The following is a 9162-nucleotide window of genomic DNA, read 5'->3' as shown; positions in this document are numbered from 1 at the left end:
CATGCGCCCAAGGTCACGGACTGCCGCCTCTCCGTCACCCCGAGCTCCTTGGCGCTAGATCCGGTGTCCAGGTAGTTGGGGACCACTGGATATATCCTCCTTTGCCCCGTGTTCTATTCTGGTTAATTTCGTGATGTGTTTCGTGTTGATTTCGTGATGCTCGGATGTGTGATTGAGAATGTGATTGTGATTATTTTTATGATTTGTGAATTTGTGAGATGAATGCAACTGAATGAGCAATAGAATGGAACAAATATTGTTTTTTCATTGGTAATCTACATCATTGATGGGCCGCATTGTGCTACCTGTCACAGGTGTTACCTGTGACGAGTTATGATGTCACCAGTCAAAGGGGTCAACATCACCTCTGACGGGTTACCATTTGCAGCTCATCAGAGGTGTCCCATAATAGAGATAAGTTTAGTCATCATTGACCACTTATCTCTCACCAGTGCCCTACCCGTAAGAGGTGATAGTCTGAGCTCATCACCGATGACCTGAACCATTGTAGTGATTGTTGGGATAGTAGGATTATTCTAGCCCTACACAGACCATGGTATTACTCATTCCGTCCTAAAACATTTATCATTATTGATTGCTTAGTGTAGATTAAGGTTTAAGAAAATAAATTATAGTTTCCTTTGTGTGATCGGTATGAAAAGGGTTAGGTTCATCCCTATTCTTTAGATGGGATAGAGTCCCATTGATCTATCCGTTTAAAATGGGGGATGGGATGGTCCTACTTTCCAAGTGATGGCTTATATATCAGCGAGAGAAAAAAATGAATTGGATTGGTTTCTTAGTTTTTTCATGGATAATGTCAACCAGGATCTTATAGAAATATCCTATATCAAGAACCATCCTATCTCACCTATCAGTCTAACTTGGCTGTGAAACTGCGCATATTGTGGATTTAGAATGTGTTCTCTTTGCTATGGATTTCTATATATACTCTATATAATATTTATGTATGGTTCTGCTTTGATTGACATACTTCTATGGTGGTGTTCTTTCTATTGAAAATAAAAATGAAGTTAGAGCATGGAAAACAAGAGACCTATTAGTACATGATTAATTGAGTTTTAATTATTACAAAGTTGAAAATAAATTTATATGATATTTTAAAACAACTTCTATAAGGAAAGCTCGCACAAAATATATTGTTTAGCAGTTTGAAAAACGTGATAACGAAAACCAATATAAATTCTATACCTTAAGACCATTCCCGGTGGGTGTTTCATTTTGTTCTTTTCAGGAGTGTCGCATAATCTAAAAATATTTGGGTTGATGAATGAAACAAAAGTCTCCAATACACAGTTTCATTTCATAGTTTCTCATATGCTACCCATATCATTTAATTATTCAATGGTGTTATGAAACTATTTGGTTATAAACTTATAATGGGGTTTATTTTCGTTTCCAAGACATATGATGAAATGATTCAGTCCCAACGCAGTTTCATTGTTTCGTGTGTAATATTAATTTCATCTAAATGAAACTCATTCATTCTCTCTTAATAAATTTCATGTTATATCATCTTTTGATAAGATTGAAACTCTTTTGAAACTTGCACTGACAAGGCCTAATCACAAAAGAACAGGACGGGATCCGTGAAGGTGAAGCAGAGAGAAGCTGGACCATTTGGCAGCGGATGAGAGCAATAACAGTTGACTATCGTTGTGTGTGTTCGAGTCCTGTAGCCGAGCGGCGATGGTGAAAGTGGCCGCAGGCCAAGCCCAAAAACACCTCTGCCATGTGGAGTATGGGCCACCGTGTTTTGCTTCGATGGCCCAGTGCTGACAAATGCATCAAATGTTAACCGGTCTGAGGCTCTGTTCTTAAATCACCATTTTTCCAAAGTCTTTGGGTAAATAGCCAGTTTAGTCCTTCAACTTTTGCTCAGGGATCGAATTAGTCCTTGATGTTTTAAATGTCCAAACAAGACCCTAAAGATTATTAGTCCTTAGACCCACTTAAAACGCCACGTGGACATGCCACGTCATTCGTGCATGTAAGATAATATTTAAATGTCCATTTTTAACCTTCAATTTTCTATCAAATAAAGAAAAGAAAAACAAGAAGAAGCAATCATAAAACAAAGAAAAATGTCAATTTTTTTATCTATCAATGCTACATATTTTTGCCAATGGTCAAAAGCTTTTTTTGTGTGTTTTCTCAATAGTTTTTCTTTATTTCCTATGAAAACATAAGGGTGTAAAGGACATTTAAATATTGAATTTGCATGCATAGATGATGTGGCATGTACACATGGCATGTTTAGAGGGTCTAAGGACTATATTGAATCACACAATAAACTTAAGGTAATTGTTTGGATAATACGAAATGTTAGAGACTAGATTGATCCTTAAACGAAAGTTCAAGCAGGGGCGGAGCTAGTATATAATAGGGGGTGTCCAGGAACCTGGTTAAAAATTTTTTTTAGCTATACCTCATCTATTTTTACCATATATGCACCCTCCTCAATATAAACTTAGGCATCCGCATAAGCTTAAACTTGATCTAAAGTGAGTAAATTAACTAAGTGGCACCACCCTCCATTTCACTCTAGCTCCGCCCCTGAGTTCAAGGATCATGTTGGGTATTCACCCAAAGTTTTTCTGTATCCGCATTGCTTAGATAACTTGTTCTAAGCAAATTTATTTTATAGATCTATAATACATATACTAATATACAATTTGTCACTATAACATTCGTACTCTATCCAATCATCCGTAAAGAACATCGCCTGCAAGCTCACTAGACACGGGGGGGACCCTTCTCCTCCTCTCTCGAGAGTTCTCCCGAATCCTTTCTACAGGAATCCTTCGTCCCCTCCGGCCCCTCTCCCTCCTCCTCCCCGGTGGCTCGCCGCCGTGGAAGGGATGGAGAGGGGTCCGGCCCCTCCACCCCTCTATTAGTTGTAGTTTTAGTCGGGTCTTCTCGTATGGTCGTGGTTCTCCCGTAGTTGTTTTCGGTCTTTTGGCTTCCAAGGCAGCCGTCAGCGCCGGCTTCCCTCGTCCTGGTACCACGGTGAGTGCCGCCGGTTTCAGAATCGGTGATGGTCTTCGTTGGAGCTGGGTGTCTATTGAGCGCCTTCGTCGGGGGTTCATCCAATCTTGTGGAGTCAAAGGTAGCGCCAGCCTTCTTTTCTTTCTCCGGCAACCTCCTTCCAAAGATGGCGGCCTTGTTCTCAATATCTAGCGAAACTCTCTTTCAAGGCGTCTGAGGTTTTCAAGCTCCACCGAGGCAGTTCCAACCTCCTATGCGCGGAGGCCCCATAAGGATTCGCCTCCTGGTTTCTGTAGCAGATCGCCATGTTTTTCTTGGATTTTTCGCTGGTCTGGTGGATTCATTTGTCATCTTTGGAAGCACTGCCTTGGCGTTGTTCCTCTTTTTCAGCTCTGTTAGAATTTATATGTGATGATGCTGATTTCTTCCATTGCTTGTCACCATCCAAACCTCCATGTGTGTGAGGCCCCTTCCGGGATTCTGTGGTGGCTTAATCTTAAGCGGCTCATCTTGATCCAGCCTCCATCAGAGCCGAGCTTCAAGAACTCCTCGGCAGCGTTGAAGGCAGACAAAGGAGAAGGACCTGATTGCTTTTTCGATTTCTTGTTAAGTCCTTTTCTGCAAAATGTTGTCTTAAAGTGTAATTTGCCCAATCTTGAGGGGCTCCTTTGCAAAACTGGATGTATCCCAGTGACCTGTGCTCTGAGCACTGTACCTACTCACGTACTTTCTCTCTCTGAACTTTAATTAAATGCATGAGTTTAAAAAAAAAAAGAGAGTAAAGTCTATCACTGGTCTCTAAACTTGTACCGTTGTGTTATCCCGGTCTCTAAACTCGCAAATCGACCGTTTAGGTCCTCAAACTTGTTCGACTGTGTCATCTCGGGTTCCTAAACTTGCAGATCACTCGTTTAGGTCCTCCAACTTGTTCAGTTGTGTCACCCCGGTCCCTAAGCAGGACGGTCTAAAAACTTTATATCAAAAATAATTCATAACTTTTTCATGTGAACTCTAATGAAGACAAACTTTATATCAAAATTATAGCTCTCGACGTGACCTACAACTTTGTAGTTGATAAGTTTTTGAATTAAAACTGTTTAGGGTCCCAAAATATTGTTGCATGTTTATAGATTTTGAAATTTTAATTTTAAAATTACATTTTGGGACAAAAAATGACTTAAAATAAAAAAAATCAACTATAAAGTGTCGAGGGCTATAAGTTTGATATAAAGTTTGTCTTTATTAGAGTTCACATGAAAATAAATTATTTTTAAATATAAAGTCTTTAGACCGTCCTATTTGACTCAGATGATATTCAAATCTAAGTTTAGGGATCGAGGTGACACAACTGAACAAGTTGGAGAATCTAAACGAGTGATCTGCAATTTTAGGGACCGGGATGACACAATTGAACAAGCTTGAGGACCTGAACGGTCGATTTACGAGTTTAGGGACCGCGATAACACAGTGATACAAGTTTAGAGACCGGTGATGGTCTTTACTCGAAAAAGAACATCGCCTGCCCAGATTTTATCGACGAAGCTCTAGAGGTAACTCGGACTGTACAGAGGCCGCTATAGCGCAGATATATGATCCCTCGTAGTATAGTCTGGACAAATTGTTTAAATTAGGAATGAGCTTGACAGTTTGTCTTATTAAATAAACTATGTAAGTTTTTTTTTTTTTGGGAATCAAGTTTTTTTTTGGGATGGAGGGACTACTTATCACGCTCAGATCCTCCATCTTTCTCTTCTTTCCCGTCTTTGATTTCTGGGTGCATTGTCAAGCATAATTGCCGTTTGGTGCGATTGCAAATCATGAGCTGCTGGGAGCCTTAGGAATACGTTTGCTGGAGAAGGTGATCCAAAAATTTCACGTGCGACGCGACATTGGGGCCATGGCTGCCGTACTCAGGTTTGTTCAGCAGTAGCAGCAGCAGCGTCTTCTTGTTCTTGACTCATCCTTTGCCCTGTCTCATCCGATTACTTACGGTCACCAGCTGCATCGGCCGGCGAATTAACGAAGATGTGGACGACTCCCCAACCGAACCGAAACGGCTGGGCAACCTCGGTCGCAGGGTGAGCAATAGCACCACCGCACCTTGCATTTTCGTCTCTTTCTTCTGAATTAATTCGTTGTGTTTTTCTCTTCCAAAATACAACCCCAAAGAGAGATGAAGAGCACAGCTGTTTACTTTTACTCGTTGTGCGCACCTTCCAAGCTCCTAACCGTATGTTTGTTTTGTAAAAGAACAGTGGTATTTCTTAGAGAACTATTTTAAATGAACCATTTTAACTTTCTAATACGTAATTCATTCGTTTTTGTCTTCAAATATATAACTGCGTGAACTTAGTTTTATCCATCATTCGTCGGCACTTAGAATACTAAATAAGTAACATTACAATAGTCATGGTGAACCGAGGGTGGATCTACATTACAAATGCAGGTCAGGTGGCTTTAACAATCTTCCACAAAATATAATGTTAAGTGATACTCTTTCCTTTTTTCTAAAAAAAAAATGCACTTTTAGAAATGAGCTTGACAGTTTGTCTTATTAAATAAACTATACAAGTATCATTTATTTTTATTATTAATATATTTTAAGCATGAATCATTGTTTTTATATTTTTTGTTAATTTTTTAATAAGACGAAAGGTTAAACGTATATCTAAAAGTTAATTGTGTCATACACTAATATATTTAAAAATAGAGAAAATATATATTTCTATACTATCTTAAAAGATGCCGGTGGTGGTGGTTCTGTCACTCTATCTATAGGACAAATGGGGGCCACCATCTAGTGGGCTTGTCATTGTTGATCAAAAATATACTAGAGTGAGAAGCTCTATTTGCTTCAGGTACAGTGTACACAACACACTGTTTATCCTATCATCGTTAATAGGAGCTTAAGGGTGATGATTTAGTTTTAATTAGTTCATCTAATATAATTATAGCCCGGTGCAACACAGAGTATTTTGCTAGTTTTTGTGAAGATGATGACACTAGCGAATCCGCGTCGCCAAATGGAAAGGCAACTTTGGTGATTTGTTTTCTTCTAGCCTGCTTTACCCAAGTCCTTGAGATACTCAAAGGTGTATCCACACTTTTTCACGGATCATGGAGTAAGATACTACCAGTGGCGATATTCTCAATTGATCTCCTCTTTGAGTGTGCCCCTTTTGATCCACAAACACAAGTAAGCTATAAAATTCAACAAGGCAAGTAAAAGGTGTAGTGTGCCACTCATTTTGCAACCCTTTTTTCTGTTATAAAAAAGGCACATGTTGCTATACTTTTCTTTTGAAGGAAAAGGTTCACATGTTTGTTTCGCTTCTTTAATTCGGAAAGGTTCTTTATTAATGCAGGTCAAGTAGCTCATGATCTTGCTCCTAAAATAAATTTATGCATATCCTTCTTTATTAATATGTACAGTGATTCATGTTAGATATAATGGAGGGTGGAATCTTGTACAACTAATTTGGAAGGATGCTTGTGTTCTTTTAGACCATCAAGCCACGAAATGGATAAGCGCTGTCTGGACCCCGCTAAATGTAACCAAAGTGTAAGCAATTTTGGCAATACCAAATTGGTTAAATTTAACAACAAATAAATACTAGTATGCCCTCACCACATATCCAATTCCAGTCCTAAACAAAGAACTCATATCCATTTGTGATTTATAGCAGAATATTATTTCTCCGACAAGCTCAGAGCTTGAAAAAAAAAAGATGCTAGCACACGCTTAGTTTGAGAACGACATAAGATAGGATGGTCTCGTCTCTTATTTGGTTAAAGGGATAGGATCACCATTATTTTTCTTTGGGTTCTTTTTTTTAAGAACGTATTTTACTTTAGTTGGAGGTATATAAATGGTGTGATAACATGTGAGTCTCAATGACGAACGGTGTACACAAGTGGCGTGAGCTGATACAATTGATGTATGAGATCGGTGTCATATCATTACGAGGGAATATTTTCTTCCATGGATGATTCATGTTTCCAAAACAAACACCTTAAAACCTTACAATTGTTTAAATTTCCTTTGAATTTCAAAAATACGGAGTCATCCGTCATCCAACCAACCAAACACACCATCGCTAGAGTCTTCAGGGTAAGCCCATGTTCACCATTACTACTCCCTCCATCCTATAATATAAGGGATTTTAAAGGTATGTAACATAGTCTGTTCAAATTAGGAATACTAAGATATGCCACATCCCTATAAGATCGGGAGTAGTGCTTATTCTCTCCGTCCTAAAAAAAATTAAACTCTATGTGTCCAGATTTATTCTTAGAATTTAAGTTTTTTCTGAAATGGAGGGAGTACCTAGCAATGAAAGCGGCATGAAAGCTTTTCACTGAAACCAGGAGTTAACACTACCGTGCTGCCGAAGAGGAGAGGAGAGAAGAACTGGATAGAGCCCGTGACGACGTAGCGTGGCTGGGCGCGGTCTCTTGTCACGCCTGCTCACCCTCTTGTCATGTTTCTCTAGTTGAGGGAATGAATCCTCTGTTTTTTTTTTTTGACCATTCCGATTCCGAGTGCAGGCAGATGGTCCTGACGATTTCCATCCATCATCCGGCGGCCGCACGCAAGGACGCAAGTTGCAGGCCGACCCTCCTCGGACATGCATTGCTGCACTGTCTGTCTGTCTGCGGCTCTTGCTCCTCCTGCGTTCTCGTCCGTCGGTACTAGTACGATCTCCATTACAGCTGCCACCGGTAGCACTGTGCAAGTGATGCCAGGACAGACAGCTGCCTGATCCTGTGTGCCAGCGTATATATGGGGATAGAGCTAGTAGTAGTAGGAACAAACCGATGTGTTCTACCTGGATTTTTTTTTCAAAATTTAGTCCTTTCCAAAAAAATTATTTTAAAAATAGACTCCCTGAACCAACTTATTTTAAAAATGGTTTTTTTAAGGCGCCAGAGTCACTGGCGCCGTCGTCTAATGGGATGGCGCCGTCCTCCTACCATTGTGACGGGTCGGCGCTGACGTGGCAGAGGAGCGCGCCAATGAGGCTGCCCCCCCCCCCCCCCCCTCCACCCACACACACTATTTTTTCCCTCTCCTCTCCACTCCCTCCGTCCCCAAAAAAAAACTCAACCCAGGAGGGGTGGGAATGTGTCCCAACGAATCTAGACAAAAGGGAGGGGTCACATCTCCTCCTAGGTTGAGTTTTTTTTTGAGACGGTGGGAGTGTAGAGGATAGATGTGCAACTTTTTTTTATTATTTTTTTATATTTTTTCACACTTAAGAGTCCACAAGAACCAACCATAGAAAAGTTAAACTCAAATGGATGAAATATGCAACCTTTATAATTTTCTAAAACTCTACCGAAAAACTTCTCGCCTCAAAAATACAATCTTGCAAGCGGAATTTGGAGGTTCTAATTTTTCCAAACCCAACGAAGCATGGAGAATCGGATGTAACTTTTCTGGACATGTTCGTGGATATATAATTTGCTCGATTTCGAGTCCGTATGAGAAAGTTATGCCTGTTTTAAGGAATGCCACTTTGAATGTAAAAGAAAAAAACTCAACAAACTCTAATTTTTTTATAGGATGTAAAAAGGGCAATGTACTATTTTTTTCGGTTTTTTGGACTATAGGAAAAACAAAAACAACGGAAAACAACCTCTTACATAAAAAAAGCCTCTCTTACCTATATAATCTCGAGTGAATTTGAGGAGAGCAGAGAGAGAGCATCCCGACTCGGAGCTGGGGGTGGTGCCAGAGAGGCTGGTGCGCTCCCCCTGCCACGTCAATATCTGGCTGCCATGGAGGCACCATTAACTCTGGCGCTCAAAAAAGACCATTTCTAGAATAAGTTTTTTCAGAGTTATATTTGTGAAATAAGGTTTTCAAAAGGACCAAATTATGAAAAATCTAGTGTGTCCTACTCTCTCAGCCTTGGAATAAACTAACCTCGTATTTTGATTTTTCTTTTATCCTAGTAGTATGTATCATATCTTGTACTTAGTTTATTTACTTTTGGATGAAGGTGATACGAATTTGCACGAGCAATATCTCATTACTTAAGCTTTGCCGAATAAACCACCAAAAAGTAAAAATAACAAATTATAAATTATAAATAAACATGTTTATATTACTACTGGCATTTGGAATCAACACTAAAGTAAAGTTTTAAT

Source organism: Oryza glaberrima, chromosome 3, assembly GCF_000147395.1.
Source record: "Oryza glaberrima chromosome 3, OglaRS2, whole genome shotgun sequence".
NCBI classification, from domain to species: domain Eukaryota; kingdom Viridiplantae; phylum Streptophyta; class Magnoliopsida; order Poales; family Poaceae; genus Oryza; species Oryza glaberrima.
The sequence above is the reverse complement of the archived record's forward strand: the minus strand, read 5'-3'. Positions refer to the sequence as shown.